Source organism: Callithrix jacchus, chromosome 3, assembly GCF_049354715.1.
Source record: "Callithrix jacchus isolate 240 chromosome 3, calJac240_pri, whole genome shotgun sequence".
NCBI lineage: Eukaryota > Metazoa > Chordata > Mammalia > Primates > Cebidae > Callithrix > Callithrix jacchus.
In genome coordinates, this window is record NC_133504.1 from 79,598,312 (window position 1) to 79,615,623 (window position 17,312).

General features: G+C 34.3%; 1 long non-coding RNA gene across 4 annotated transcripts in view; it reads left to right on the forward strand.

Annotated features, from left to right (window-relative positions):
- Positions 1–9,533: 9,533 nt before the first annotated feature.
- Positions 9,534–17,312, forward strand: part of LOC108590926 (uncharacterized) — an 80,969-nt gene continuing 73,190 nt past the window's right edge. For all 4 annotated transcript variants that reach the window (XR_008480114.2, XR_004740712.3, XR_004740711.3 and 1 more), the window contains exons 1-2: positions 9,534–9,747; positions 11,264–11,382. This is a non-coding gene — a long non-coding RNA (uncharacterized LOC108590926). The remainder of the gene's footprint in view (positions 9,748–11,263; positions 11,383–17,312) is intronic.

Below are 17,312 nucleotides of genomic sequence, written 5' to 3' on the forward strand. Positions count from 1 at the left end.
ATTTTTACTTGTTTTTTAATATTGCATTTTAAAGATGAGGAAATTGGGGCACAGAGATATAAAAGTACTTGAAATACAACTAGTCAGTAGAAGAGCTGGGATTTTAATACTAGCTGCAGCTCCAGAGACCATTCTTTTAATTACTGTGACAGTCTTTCCTGTTTGATATTTGACTGAACACCCTATGTAACTTTTATTTTATTGGTTTAATAATTTGCTGGCTGGGTGCTGTGGCTCATGCCTGTAATCCCAGCATTTTGGGAGGCAGAGGCGGGTGAATCACGAGGTCAGGATTTTTAGGACAGCCTGGTCAACATGGTGAAACCCCATCTCTACTGAAAATACAAAAAATTAGCTGGGTGTCATAGCAGGTGCCTGTAATCCCAGCTACCTGGGAGGCTGACGCAGGAGAATTGCTTGAACCTGGGAGGTGGCGGTTGCAGTGAGCTGAGACTGCAACTGCATTCCAGCCTGGGTGACAGAATGGGACTCTGTCTCAAAAAAAAAAAAAATTAGCTAATAGTAATTGCATATTTACTGTGCATTAGGCTATATTGTTGGTGATAAGGGTAAGCTGCCAATAAGGAGGATAAAGTCCTCAAGTGATTTTTCCCACATATGACTGTATAGTAAATATTATTTCTTTATAAACAAATTTTCTGTATTGTCTACAAGTCACAGCTAGAAGAAACAATTGAGACAATGGAACCAGCTATAACTGATAGAGAGAAATCTCTGCAAAGGGTTAGAAGGAGAGCTTCACAGTCCCTCTGGCATAAACCCTTCAGTACCCGTATTTCCAACTTAAATTGCTCTGACTGCATTTTGACTGTTTCATCTAGCTTTGTCTTTAGGTAGAGATGGGAATACTGTCTACCATTTCTTCTGTATGTATATTTTGTATATTTAAAGTTATTATATATTCTCATGTCTAATGTGCAAGTTGATTAAATTTAGTTACTTTGCTTTTTCTTATAAACTTTATTTCCTAACTCCTAAAATGTATTTTAACAACAGATATCTGTTTAATACTGATGTGGAAATATAATTTGTCTGACATAAAAATTCTTTTTAAAAATCAGTTGTTCACACTCAGAAATATATGAAACAAATTTATTATCTATTTTAATGTTGGATTCCTTCTGTATTAAAAATGTTTTGATATATTAGAGGAAGAAAATACTAGGATCATTTTATAAAAGGAACATGAATGAGTAACTAGATAGCTACAATACTGTAATTTTAAAGAAGCAGGGCAATGCTACATGGTACATTGAAGCATTTGTTTCATTCTTGTCCAATGTCAGGCAAAGTCATTGGCAACTGTAATTGTCAAGTTCTCAGTGGTAGCTCTGATGTCTTGCCAAGATGTTTCAGAAAAAACATCATATTTATTTAAATGTCCAAACCAAGGGCCTTAGTGTTACCTTAACTATGAAGATAAAGTTTAAAGCAAATCAAAACTTAAAAACCTCACAAAAATTAAAATTGTTTTATATATTTAATCAGAATTACTTATTATAGGAATGGGCAACTTATTTGGGGAGTGTGTTTATTACAATCATATTACTTCTTGTATAATAAATAGCCCATTTTAAAGTAATGCAGAACAAAGGCAACAACAAATAAAGTTTTACCTTTAAAAAAGACTATTGATTTTCTGAGAGCCCACTAGAAACAATGAAGTAAAAAGAGATCTTTGGCTGCCAGCTCTTCGGCGTCACTGCTAACAGAGTGACACAGTATTACAAGTGCCCTGAAAGAAAAGAAGTGATTAGAGACTTGATGGATGAGCCCCACAATTTATTTCTTAAAAGAAAAAGGTTCTCTCTCTTACAGCTAGAACCACATGAATTGCTCAAATCCAGATGTTCATATGAATTCTTTATTGAAATGACAATGAAAGTAATTGCAATGTTAAGATTGTCAACTTCTTTATATTTTTTTTAAATAACCCCTCTGGCAATCGAGACATACCGACATTAGTAACAAAGGGAAAGAAGAATTTTGTAAACAATATCCTTTAAAATTCTCCAAATGCAACATCATTGCATGGCAATTTTGCTGTGACTAATAAAGAATGGATTTTTTTGAGGTCCGTCAGGTAGTGTTTGAACAAATGTACCTTTCATACTCCTAAATTTGAAATAAGGAAAAAATCTCGATTGTTTTGCGGGGCTTTTCTCCTCATTTTCTACATTCTTTATTGCTATAAAAAAGGTATAGTTAAGCTTGGTTAGCTAATTTTATATGCATACAGTTGGAAAGGATGAGGATTATTATTAAGGCCTGTTTAGATATATATGGCTGTATAGGAATTTTAACTAAAATATAAATAAGATGTATGGAAAGGATGGTTAATATAAGAATGATATTGCCTAAAGAAATGATTGTTTTATAAAATCTTCTCTCTTTTTTTCTTTGTAATTTTACTTCAGGCATTAAAAAGGCAATTAAAGAGGAGATGGCCTATTAGAGTGACGACTGCAAATTATTCCTTGTGTTGAATACCTCTGTCAGTCTTTCAGGTTTGATAAATGTTTTTTTGAAATGCAAGTCTATAGCCTATGCTAAACCAAATAGCTCAAGAAGTAAGTTTTCTCTGGTGAGAGAGTAAGGTAACAGTATACTTGTTTTGTATTTTTTGGGGTATATATTAAGATTTTCTGTTTGAAGTTACGTCCTTCTTTGCTACATCTTGATTTGGCACATATAACTAGTATTAAATGTGTAGTTGTTTATGACCAAACTGTGGACTTCATTTATCTGAACTGTGGATAATTTCTAGGCTTGGAACACAGGTACTCTTAATTCACTATGAAAAACAAAATCTTATTTACAGAGAAAAAAATGAAAGGTTATGCTCTTTTTGTTGAATGAAAGGAAATAGAAACAATTTTATATGTAAAACCTGATTTGTGACAATTTTTAGTGTTTGAAAAGCTTTCTTATTGAAAATATAAAAATTTCCTCTATGTAATCTTCACATTAAAGAGCAAAAATTGGATGTGACACTGTCTTTATCTCCTTTTTCCATGCCCGTGACATAGAAAGTTAGGGGATTGACTTAGATTTCCTTTTCTTAACCTCTATCTTGATGGCCATAATCTTTATTCATATTTTCTTCCTTGTTTTGTCAAAAATCATTCTGTGTTATAAATTCAAAAATCTTTCTGTTTCCTTTGGGTAAGTTGTGCTAATTTACATCTTTATGAGAACTATAATTTGAAATTGTTCTTGACTCACTCTATGAAAAATATGCAATTTATTATAATATAATGAAATAAATGGTGATAAACTGTTTGACTCAGTAACATAGTTTCTGAAAAACTCAGTGGGTAAAAGATGCCTTCTGCTACCTTAAAGTACATCAGAATCAGGGCTGGGATTGAACTAAGCTAGTAAATCCTCTTGTTTTTTCCCTCACACACCCCATTCAATGTGTGATCAGGAAGGCCTCCATGTGTCGAGATAGATTTCGTTTCTCTCTTGGAAATTTTGGTTTGCTCTAATGATGCCCTAAACTCTTCTATTTTGATACCTATATCAGTCCATTGTCCCATTGCTAACAAAGACATATCTGAGTCTGGGAAATACAAAAAGAAAGTTGTTTAATGGACAAACAGTTCCACGTGGCTGGGGAGGCCTCACAATCATGGTGGAAGGTAAAAGGCATGACTCACATGGTGGCAGACAAGAGAAGAGAGCTTGTGCAGGGAAACTGCCCTTTATAAAACCATCAGATCTCCTGAGACTTAGTCACCATCATAAGAGTAGCATGGAAAAGACCCATCCCCATGATTCAGTTATTTCCCACCAAGTCACTTTCACAACATGTGGGAATTATGGGGGGTACAATTCAAGAAGCGATTTGGGAGAAGACACAGCCAAACCATATTATTCTGTCCCAACCTCTCCCAAATCTCATGGCCTCACATTTTAAAACCAATTATACCTTCCTCACAGTTCCCAAAATCTTAACTCATTTCAGCATTAACTCAAAAGTCCACAGTCCAAAGTCTCATCTGAGATAAGGCAAGTACCTTCCACCTATGAGCCTGTAAAATCAAAAGCAGATTAGTTACTTCCTAGATAGAATGAGGGTACAGGCATTGGGTAGAAAAAGCCATTCCAAATTGGAGAAACTGGCCAAAACAAAGGGACTAAAGGTCCCATGCAAATCCAAAATCCAGCAGGGCAGTCAAATCTTAAAGCTCCAAAATGATCTCCTTTGACTCCATGTCTCACATCCAGGTCACACTGATGCAAGAGATGGGATCCAATGGTCTTGGACAGCTCCATTCCTCTGACTTTGCAAGGTACAACTTCCTTCCCAGCTACTTTCATGGGCTGGCTTTACTAGGCACAGTCTGTTGGTGGATCTACCATTCTGGCATCTGGAGCTCTTCTCACAGCTCCACTAGGTAGTGCCCCAGTGGGGACTTTGTTGAGGGGCACCCATCCCAAATTTTCCTTCCACACTTCCCCAGCACAGGTTTCCATGAGCACCTCACTCCTGTAGCAAACTTCTGCCTGGACATCTAGGTGTTTCCATAAATCCTCTGAAGTCTAGGCAGAGGTTACCAAACATCAGTTCTTGACTTCTGTGCACTGCAGACTCAACAGCATGGGGAAGCTGCCAAGGCTAGGGGCTTGCACCCTCTGAAGCCAAGTCCTGAACTGCACCTTGGCCCCTTTTAGTCATGGCTGGAGTGGCTAGACTGCATACAACAGAGGGACTCTGAGTCTGGCCCATGAAACCATTTTTATTTTTCTTGTAGCCCTCTGGGACTGTGATGGGAGAGGCTGCCACACATTTCTCTGACATTCCCTGGAGACAGTCTCCCCACTGTGTTGGTGATTAACATACAACTCCTCATTACTTATGCAAATTTCTGTAGCTGGCTTGAATTTCTCCTCAAAAAATGAGATTTTCTTTTTTATCACATTGTCAGGCTGTAAGTTTTCCAAACTTTTAGGCTGTGTATCCCTTTTAAAACAATGCATTTAGCAGCACTCAAGTCACATCTTGAAAGCTCTGCTGCTTAGAAATTTCTTCTTTAGATACCCTAAATTATCTCTCTCATGTTGAAAGTTCCACAAATCCCTAGGGTAGGGGCAACATGCCACCAGTCTCTTTGCTAAAATATAATATGAGTCACCTTTGCTCCAGTTCCCAATAAGTTCCTCATCTCTATCTGAGACCACTTCAGCCTGGATTTCATTGTCCATATTATTAACAACATTTTGGTCAAAGTCATTTAACAAATCTCTAGGGAGTTCCAAACTTTTCCACATTTTCCTGTCTTCTGAGCCCTCCAAACTGTTCCAACTTCTGCCTGTTATCCAGTTCCAAAGTTGCTTCCACATTTTCAGGTATTTTTTAGAGCAGAACCCCACTCTTGGTACCAATTTACTGTGTTAGTCCATTTTCCTGCTGCTGATAAAGCCATATCTGAGACTGGGCAATTTATAAAAGAAAGAGGTTTAATGAACTCACAGTTCTACATGACTAGTGGGACCTCATAATCATGGTAGAAGGTGAAAGGCATGTCTCACATGGTGACAGAAAAGAGAAGAGACCTTGTGCAGAGAAACTTTCCTTAATAAAACCATCAGAACTCGTGATTCACTGTCATGAGAATAGAATAGTAAAGACCCCCATCATGATTCACTTATCTCCCACCAGGTCCCTCCCACCTGGGAATTATGGAACAACACCTAAGAATTATCAAGACAAGATTTAGGTGGGGACCCATCCAAACCATATCAATACTGAAGGAAAGGGCAGTAGGTATAGAGAGTTCTGTCACCTCTAGTGCTAGAAATTTGAGCAACCCTTCCAGTGTCTCCCCCTAGAGTCAATATTTGTGAAATGAGAGTGTTAGGCCCTTTAGGCATTTTTCCAGTTGAAAATGAAAAAATCTGTGACTCTGTGAGAGTCTTGTCTGCAACTCTATTAGTCATCATAAGAGAAAAATAAAATTATCACTGCAAGCACATGAGTTCTTCTGAATGGCTAGACCTAAAGTTGAATCTTTTTGATGATCCCTATGACTACAGTGAACTTAGCTTCATTAGATGGTCAGCTTCTAATATAACAAATGCCATAATAAACTCCAATTATGGCAAATTTCTGTAACTTGAAGAATATCATTCAAGTTTCTTTGAAACATTAAGCCCTTGTGTATTTGTTCTATTCATTGAATCGGTACTATTACTTCATCCAATGATTGAATTAAACTTGTTTTAAAATAGTGTTAATTGAAAGTTTGCAGAAAACGTATTTATGTATTTAAGTTCTACTTCTACATGTTCGTTAAATGACATTTGACATCCTCATCATGAAATATAATATTACTAATATTAAGTTTTAAAATATCACTTTGGTAGTATTATGGACGATAAAGTAAAAGACAGAACGTAGTGATTATATAACAGACAATTTTTATCACACAAGAAAGAAGCATTAGAATTCTGGAAGGAGGACTTGATGGGATTGACAAGAAAGGGAGATATGTGTGGAAATGTTAAGAGAGCAGAAGAGCCAAATTAGATCTGTCATGAGAGGAACATGACATATACAATGACTTTCTGATATTTGGCTTGATATACCAGATGAATTCTTATGCCCCAAATAAGATTTAAGATAGAAAGTATCTACTTTCGAGTTAGTTATACACTTGAAAAATACGTGTGCGTCTAATTGAATGTTTCATTAAAGAAAAATTGGTGTTTCTTATTTTTTTTTACTAGAAAATGAAATGCAGATATAGAAAACACACATATGTATAGCTCAATAAAATATTTTAGGGTGAACGCCCTTGTAACTACCATTCAAGTTGCTAAATAGAAATTTGCCAGCTACCCAGAGGTCTCCTCAGAATTCCTATACCATTTCCAACCTTCTTTCTCCTCCCCAAAGTAATCACTATCCTGACTATTTTAGTTACCACTTCACTACATTTCTTTTAATGTTACATATAAATGAGAATGCCTAGATAGCATAATTTAATAGTACTAAAATTTTGCTATTTTTAGACCTTTTATAGTCTGCCAAAAAACACTGAGTGTTTGACCTGTAGAGAATATCTCATAATCTGAATTTTATAGATAGCAAAATTATGTCTACATTATCTCTTTTTTGTGACATTGTCAGAAGTGGTTCTAATGCATCAATTCATTAACTCACTGGGGAATTTCCTCTATTATTATTAATTGAGGAATTAAATATCTCATATTTCTCTATTATTTATCTTAATTTGTTAATTAAATACTTTTATGAAGAGACACATCCCCTCTTGTACTTGGTTACTCAGTGGAAAATTCATATTGGAAAGGCATGATAAATGCTTGACTCTGTCCTTCTGTATATCTATATTCAAGAGAATTAATAGGTTTGTCTATTATCCTTCAACATTAACCAATAATGTTGTACTATTATGAAATAGTTTGTCTATCCCTGGATAATAAAAGCCTCTAGAAATTAGCTTTCGCATCATTTTGACATGATTATAATGGCCTTTAACGGCTTCCTTGATGTCTGATATGGTTTTTTACATTCCCTGCTCCAGTGCTGGAATCAGCCATATCCCCATATAGCCTCACCTTCTTTTAGTAATAGATGGTAATTTAAGACTACAGTCTGGGACTTAAGTATGCTAGGTAGTCAGCAAAATATAAAAATTAGCATTCCAATAGCATGATTCATATTGATAATTCTAGTTCATTGCAGGTTTTCTTTTTTTTTTCTTTTCATCTTAACCACTGTACATTCCATCTATATTTCTCCACCTTGGAAAACCCTTATTCTCTAGATCATAAGTGATGATAATTACTCACTTGTTTTATACAGCAGTAGACACACAATAATCTTATAACAATAATATAAATATTCTACTGCTAATATAATTAATAAAAACAGTGAAAGTAGTTTTTCATAAAAGATCTTACTTATTTCATCATTAAAAAATATCAGAACACATAGCTATTCAAACAATACCCTTTCCATGACAATCATCATTAATTTTATATCTATAAACGTCCATAAATTTAGTTCTCACCACTCATCCTTACAGTGATGTTTTCTAGTCATCTTAGTTGTCTGAAGTTCAGCCTTTAGTAAATTCCTTATGAATGGCTCAAGGGAACATACTTTTTAAATTCTTGCATATTGATAATAGTTTGAACTTTAAGTTCTTATGTATCGATAATACTTTGAACTCAGTTTTGCTGAGTTTAAAATCTTCATTTGTTTTCATTGCATATGTTGAATATATTACTCTGTTTTCTTTGAGGCTAAATGTCATTGTCAAAGAGACTAATGATAAACTAGTACTTTTTTCTTGATTAATTAATTAACTTAATATAAAAAAATCTCTGTTTCTTTGAAACTTCATATTTCGTGACATTGGTCAATGTGGAACCATATTCTTACATATGTGAAATAATTTTTTTTTGTTTGAGATGAAGTTTTTTTTTTTTTTTTTTTGCCCAGAATGGAGTGCAGTGGAATGATCTCAGCTCACTGCAACCTCTGCCTCTTGGGTTCAAGCAATTCTTTTGCCTCAGCCTCCCGAGTAGATGGGATTATAGGTGCGTGCCATCACACCCAGCTAATTTTGTATTTTTAGTTGAGATGGGGTGTCACCATGTTGGCCAGGCTAGTCTTGAACTCCTAGTCTCAGGTGATCCACTAGCCTCAGCCTCCCAAAGTGCTGGGATTAGAGGAGTGAGCCACCGCTCCCAACTGATATGCTCTTTTAATATGTAATTTATAACTCTTCTTTATATTAGGTAGTTTTTCTAAATTGAAATTTTTAGTGTCATTTTCTTTTTCTTTTATTCCTCTTTCATCCTTTGGGCTGTTACTGTCTATTGAAAATTCTTCTTTTGCCTATCTTCAATAGTTGTCACTTCCTAATTTTTTAAATCTCTTCTTTCATTTACTTCTGAATTTTAAAGCTTCTTCTTTTTTATCTTTTACCTTTTATTTATCTTAAGGTGTTTCCTATTGTGTTTATGTTTCTCTAATTTATTTCTGAAAAGTTGAATTTTTAAAAAAATTTCTCTTTCCTGAGTTCTCTTAATATACTTCTCGGGTTTTCTTTCATGTCATTCCTGAATTGTTTTTTTAATCTCTTAAGTAATTTTAATTTTACTTGAGTTCATTTTGAACTAGTAGATTATAGTTTGTCTATAAAATATCTTTTTTGTTATACTTTCATATAAAAACTTTGTATGGAATTTGACCTCAATGTTTTTATTTATTTTGATGTAAATTTTTTTTGTTTCTAAACTTCGTGAAGGTGGTGTGATTCTAGGAGATTTTCTAAATTTCTCTCAATTCCTTTTTTAGTTTTCATGTAATGTCAACACTGTAGTAGCTTGCTTTCTGATTTCCTGTTTTTTTCTCCACTTTTCTTTGAAACCCCACTTAACCTTTATCTCTATTGTAATTGCTTTGCTCAATTTTCATTTCACGTAGGGAGTTTATTTCACATAGTTTCTCTTATGCCTAGGAAACCTAACTCACTTGTTTTAAGATTTTCCACAGGCCAAACTGCACCAGCTTTTTCATGTTATCTTACGGTGGACTTCTCAACTCATTTCATACCAGATTTGGCAAAAACACTCTCAGTTCAGCTGCTGTCTTCAAATTGGAATGCTGTGACAAGACACCCTGTTGCTTTTTCTGGTTTCTCCTGCACAGAGGCTGCTGTCCTGTGGGTCTTGTGATTGTTGATGGTTGGTGCTCAATCATTTGTGTTTTGAAGTTTGTAGAAATATCTTGCCTTCTCAATTTGCTGTCAAAGTTGCTTATAATTTTGGGACATTTGATCTAGTTGTTTTGTGTGTTTCACTATCCAGTTGCTCTGTGTATGCTCATGAGATTCAAAAAGCATGTTGCCATAGCCATCCTCTCATAGTGTCCTCCCTCCCTTTCCTTTTTGATTGCATGAAACGGTGGGTAACAGAACTGACTCTGGAACTGGGGCTATCTGGGTTCAAATTCCAACTCTATTATTACATTATATGCAGTGTTACCTTGGCACACTTCTCAACATTAATATTGTGATTAGAATATAATTTATTGTTAAGATTAAATGAATTAATATTATTAAAGCACTTATAATTATGCCTGGTACATGGCCAGTGCAATAAATGTGTTTGCTAAATAAAGTGAGGTTTGATATATACTAGTCATTTAAAATTTGATTACTATACCATTGAAAAATATAGGAAAATACCATCAATAATATTCCGGTATTCTCTTGCTCAAAAAATTATAAAATTGGTTAGATACATAAGATTGTTTTGTATAAGGAAAAGACTATTGAATTAGTCAATGGACAGGTAAATAAACTAACTTACCAATAATTAAACACAAGAGGGTAAGATAGTATAATTATTTTAAAACAAAAAATTTACCATAATGTTATTGCAACAAAGAAACAAAGACCTAATTTTGTTACTTATGTTTTGAAGTATTAATCAGGAAGTAATTGTTAGTTTTCCTGATGTTAAGTAGATATTGACTTCCAGATAAGGCAATGAACTTTCAAGATGTTTTCTGTCTTCATGATTCCAGATGTCACATTTAATGTCTCCTTGACAGTTTCATCCTTAATATTCACTGTGCAGAAAATGTAATCAATAGTCGCCTATTTCCAGTGACCCACAGCAAATGGATGTAATTTTAAATAGGAACAGTTTAGGTTTGATGAAATGAAGAATTTTATGAATGTGAAAGAATTTTATGAATGTGAAAATTTGGAAATGAGCATATAGAATTGTTTTTCAGAGGCATTTAAAGAATAGGATGGTTATTCTAGAATATATTGATATCATTCTTTGATACTGATAATTTATAAGGAAAATAATAACAATCATATTTAGGAAAGAATTATTTGTTAAGAAAATAATATGATTAAATGTAATGATGATTATAATAATACATAAAGGTTAAATGATTATGAAGAACTAGGGGTAAACAAATATATACAATCCTATGGGAGATGTTAATGTAACACTTGAGAAAAAAGATATAAAACATTTTTTTAAAGGGACTTGCTTTATAAACATTCAAATTTGGAGCAAAGAGAACAAGTCAGATACATTAACAAGGAGTGTAAATGCCTTGTTAGAGAAAGCATATTGAGTCAATCCGAGTTAGTATGCTGGCTACTATGTTGTCTTTTGATTGGTTTCTCCATTATGGGCCTATCAAGGTTAATTTTGTGTGTGTTTTGACTTTCCACAGGTTATTGGTTTGCCTTTTCATCCACAGCAGAGCTCAAAATGAGCACAGCTTCCCCACAGAGCGAGTGCTATGAGCAATGTAGCAGTTCATCTGCTTCAAGGTCTTCTTCCCACTACCAGGTGTGTTACTCGACATGAGGCCAAGAGTGTGGGCTATTTTCACTGTGAAAAGACAGCAGCGAAATCTGAAATATTAGCATGTGGTATGAATATAAGTCACTTCTCACTGTGGTAGCATCCAGCTCTCCTCTGCATGATGTGCCTTTTTCAAGCTCAGAATAAATGGGTCATTTTTTAATTCTTCCTTTAAATCCCTTTCCTGGATTAAATTTTTCGAATGCAAAATTTGTTTAAGGCCAAAGTTAACCTACTAACTTCTGTTGCTTAGAATTCCAAAACATGGCCCATGGCATGGATAATAAAGAGTTATTAGAGTATGAATTAATCAAATAGAGCAGTTTAGTTCAGTTTACAAAATTGCTACTTTTAAATATTTATCCTAAATTTATCATGATGTTCAAAGGAATGGGATACCGCAGTACCAGGCTGTATCTATGAACTCTAATTTTACACTTTTATAATCTACTTGCTACCAACATGTAATATGATTGTGTGCTTCTAACAAATATTGATAAAATTGTGACATGAAAACTTTCCCTACATGAGGATTATATATTTGAGCAAATAATAAAAAATTAAATCAATCATTTGCCAGATATCAAAATATTTTACATTAATATTTTGAAACATTCCTTATTTTTAACATGTTGTTGGACACTTTATTATCAGTGGTTGACTTTAGTTTATTTTGCATGTGACTTAATTGAATAAATTACAGTGGACTCAAAGGCATTTGTTATTGTCCCTGCAAAGCCAGTCTAATTTCATTTTATGTTCTTCATTATTAGCATTACTGATCATTTCTCAATTTCTCCTTAGAATATTAACTAAGAAGATTTGCTGCTAATATTATGGCAATTGATTTTTAAAAGTGTTTCCTTTATAAAAAAATATAGCATTCATATTCTTTTTCTTTTGTCATTTAATTTTCATTGTTTGAACAAATGAATGTTATATCTTTTATGAGCACCAGGAAGTAAAGAATAATTTAATTTCTACTGAAGATAATTATTCAATTGGTTTCCTATCCTTTTATTTTTCACAATGAATTTTTCTCAATGGTAACTTTTCATAGCACTTTATAAAGTAAGCTTCAGCAAAAAATAGAGAATATATCAGAAAATTGTTTGGTTAAGAGAACATATATATTATTATATGAGTCTGTATATACACTTACATATACAATATACATATATAATATACACATTCACACATAATTTCAAAGGGAAAATTGTCATATATTTTATAGCAAGTTTCAGTTTATATGGTCTTAAATAATAATAAACCAAAAAGTATCGCAAACTTAAGATAATAGGTGTTTAAAATTCTTTACTGCATCAAAATAACTTTAGAAAAATTTTGGTATAAAATTGAGGTATGCAGGATAAGAAATTGATGGATAGGTGATTGGTTAATATAATTTATTAGTGTTTTCAAATAGACAAAAATTACATATAACTTTTAAGCTGAATTTCAAAGAAGGTAAAGATTTTTTTGTAATTCTCTAATACCAACATTCACTTACCCTTGTCCCTACCCTTTTTAGTATAACTTTTGGCATTTATTTTTTGATAATTTTTTTCCTCTGGGCACTTAACTAGGCCTCACTTCATCTGAACTACTCTTCCTGTTTCAGGACAGAGGTAAAATCTTCCTAAACAATGATCCAGTAAGTGAGAATTTCAAATCACTTCCCCCATTCCAGCTCACCTACCTGCATACTAAGACCACCACTTACCATTCAAAGTTTATTAGCATCTTCAGTTTTCCCTTTATTAAAATTGTATGTACTATAATAGCTGTGGGCAACATAAGTCAACATTCTTGGTGACTCATGCTGTATTAAGAGCAGTGCTACTAGTTTTATATACTGCATTTCTCAGATTCCTTTCAAATTCAAATTTGAAATTAACTTAGGTGATAAGAAAGGAAATTGATTGGCTTTCTGAGTAGAGCAGTCCACCTATGGATCAGGCACATCTGGATTCAGGGGTTCAAATCATGATATTGGTACTACCTTTTAATTTTCAATCTTTTTGTTGGGTTTCATTCCTCCAAAAGCTTTTTTCAGTATGTTGAAGAAATCAGATGCCAATAGTCACAGATTCAGATCCTCTCTGAAGTCACACTTAAAAATATTTAAATATAGAGATATAAAAATAAATATATATGAATTTTATAAATATAAATATAAGTGCAATTATACATATAAGCATAAACATAAAACTACCCATTTTAACTCTTTAAATACACGTAACAACCCAGTAAGAAAGGTGCTATATTTTTTTATCTCAATTTTAGATATGAGGAAACTGGAACACAAAGAAGTTTAAGTAATGTTCTCAAGGCTACTCTTTTCCATAGTGATGGAGCCAGGATCCCAATCTAAGGAGTCTGACATGAAGACCAATACTCTACATAGAAAGAAAGAGATGATCTGTGATTACTCAGCATTATTTACAATTATTTATGTCTCTGTGCCTGAACTGATCATTCGAGGCCCTGAAATAGAGCAATAAGTTACCAGAAAAGACCCATGGCAGATACACAAAAACAGCAGGTACTGTGAAATCACTGATCAAACTTTTACTTCCTCAGTGTCCAGTGGCCTCTCTAGGTTACCATGAGTCTGGGAGTGAGTGGAGCTGCTGCATTCATAGTCCCATCATATATAGGTGATAGATGAGTAATGTGTAATTTTTCCCAAGAAAAACAGTTTATTACTTTCAGCTGTTAAATACCCACAAACCTGTGGTGATTTTTAAATATGTCTACACATTCTTTGACATTACTCTCTTCAAAAGATTTTTCTCACCTAAATCATGAACTTCGTGATTCACATACAATAAGTAGAATGTGTTGAAAGTGAAAGTATATATGACTTTTGGATGGAGTTATACCAGGCATTGCAGTTTCTTCCTCACATACTCTGTCTTGGATCCCATGCTTTGAGGGAAACTAACAGCCAAGTTGTGAGAACACTCAAGCAACCTTGTAGAGATTCCTTGCCACAACCATGTGGCAAGGAATCGAGGCCTCCTGCCAACAATAACATGACTAGTCACTTATATTCTAAAGAGATTAAGGCAAGAAAAACTTTGTTTTACATCTCACCACATTCTTATAATTTTTGTTGTTCTTCAGTTCCTGGGTAGCTCTACATTTTTATCTGGTATCATTTTCCTTCTGCCTGAGGAACTTCCTTTAACATTTCTTACAGTTGAATTCTGATGGAAATGAAATCTTTACATTTGTGTTGATTTAAAAAGGCTTTCTGGCCAAGCATGGTGGCTCACGCCTGTAATACCACCACTTTGGTAGGCCAAGATGGGCACTTGAGGTCAGGAGTTCGAGACCAGCCTGGCCAACATGGCAAAACTCCTTCTCTACAAAAAATACAAAATTAGCCAGGCATGGTGATGCTTGCCGACAGACCCAGCTACTCAGGAGGCTGAGGCATGATAATTGCTTGAACCTGGGAGATAGAGTTCGCAGTGAGTGGAGATCATGCCACTGCAATCCAGCCTGGGTGACAAAGTGAGACTCTGTCTCAAAAATAAATAAATAAATAAATAAATAAATAAATAAATAAATAAAAGGCGTTCTTTTGCTTTCACTGTTCAAAAAGAGGCATTTTTTTTTTTTTTTTTTTTTGAGACAGACTTTCACTCTTGTTGCCCAGGCTGGAGTGCAATGGTGCTCTCTCAGCTCACTGCAACCTCCACTTCCTAGGTTCAAGTGGTTCTCCTGCCTTCGCCTCCAGAGTAGCTGGGATTATAGGCAGGCACCACCATGCCCAGCTAATTTTTTGTATTTTTAGTAGAGACGGGGTCTCTCCATGTTGGTCAGGCTGGTCTTGAACTACTAACCTCAGGCGATCCACCCACCTCAGCCACCCAAAGTGCTGGGATTATAAGTATGAGCCACTATACTTGGCGAAAGAAAGGCATTTTTAATTTTTATCCTGATTGGTGTTTGTTGAGCTTATAGGAGTTGTGGGCTTGTATTATTCATTGAATTTGGAAAATTTTTAGCTATTAAGTTTAAATATTTTCTTTTTACTCCTCTCACCTCTCCACCAACTGCATTCTTGGACCACAGTTATATGAACACTAGATCAGCATATTTCCATATATTATGTTAATTATTTTTGTAAATGGTTCAATATGGGTAATTTCAATTATTTTATCTTCAAATTCAGGGATCTTTTTTTTGCACTGCCTAATGTGTTGCTCATCCCATCTTGCATATTTTTCATTTATTACATTGTTATTCCATATCTAGTTCAATTTTGGGTCTTTCTTTTTAAAAAAAAATCTCATTTACCACTTCCTCATGATTGTTTTCCTCTACAATCCCTATCTTAAGGAGGAGCATATTTATATTAGATGTTTAACATCACTGTCTTCAGTTTTATCCAAGTATTTCTTGCTCCATTTTATTAATTGATTTGTCTCCTAATTGTAGATATAATCATTTTTTTAAGATGCTTGGTAATCTCTTACTATTGTTGGACACTGGGAATTTTCTGTTGTTGCATTTTGTTGATACTGACAATAAAATATTTTTGATATACATATTAGAACATATGTAAATATATGTATATGAATAGATATAGATCAAGAAAGAAATTCAAAAATTAGATCCATACTACATATATGGTCAATTGATTTACAATAAAGACAATAGGCAATTTAATGTGAAAGCCTAGTCTTCAACAAATTTTACTGGAACTGTAGGATATTCTTAAGGAAATAACAAATGTCAACCTTATTTCAAGTTGATCTACAAAAACAAAGTCAAAATAAATCACTTGCCCAAATATAAAGAGTAATGCTATAAAACTCCTGGAAGAAAATGTGAGAAAATATCTGTATGGCCTTGACCTGGACTTTCCCAAAAAGGAAACATTTTTCTCTTTGACAGATACCACCAACAAAATTAAAAAGCAAACCACAGATAAGAACAAGTATTAACAACATGCATATAGACAACTAGATGTTATCGAGAATATATACAAAATGTTTTTAAATTGCATTTTAGGTTTTGGGGTACATGTGAAGAACATGCAAGATTGTTGCATACGTATACAAATGGCAGTGTGATTTCCTGCCTTCCTCCCCATCACCTATATCTGGCATTTCTCCCCATGCTATCTCTCTCCAACTCTCTACCCACTACTGTCCCTCCCTTATCTCCCCTGGACAGACCCCAGTGTGTGATGCTCCCCTCCCTGTGTCATGTGTTCTCATTGTTCAACACCCGCCTATGAGTGAGAACATGTGGTGTTTGATTTTCTGTTCTTGTGTCAGTTTGCTGAGAATGATGGTTTCTAGGTTCATCCATGTCCCTACAAAGGACACAAACTCATCGTTTTTTATAGCTGCATATATTCCATGGTGTATATGTGCCACATTTTCCCTGTCCAATCTATCATTGATGGGCATTTTGGTTGGTTCCAGGTCTTTGCTATTGTAAACAGTGCTGCAACGAACATTCGTGTGCATGTGTCCTTATAGTAGAACAATTTATAATCCTTTGAATATATATCCAGTAATGGGATTGCTGGGTCAAATGGAATTTCTATTTCTAGATCCTTGAGGAATTGCCACACTGTCATCCACAATGATTGAACTAATTTACACTCCCACCAATAGTGTAAACGTGTTCCTATTTCTCCACATCCTCTCCAGCATCTGTTGTCTACAGATGTTTTAATGATTGTTATTCTAACTGGTGTGAGAGGATATCTCACTGTAGTTTTGATTTGCATTTCTCTAATGACCAGTTTTGCAGATGACATGATTGTATATTTAGAAGACCCCATCATCTCAGCCCCAAACCTCCTGAAACTGATAAGCAACTTCGGCAAAATCTCAGGATACAAAATCAATACAAAAATGACAAGCATTCCTATATACCAATTACAG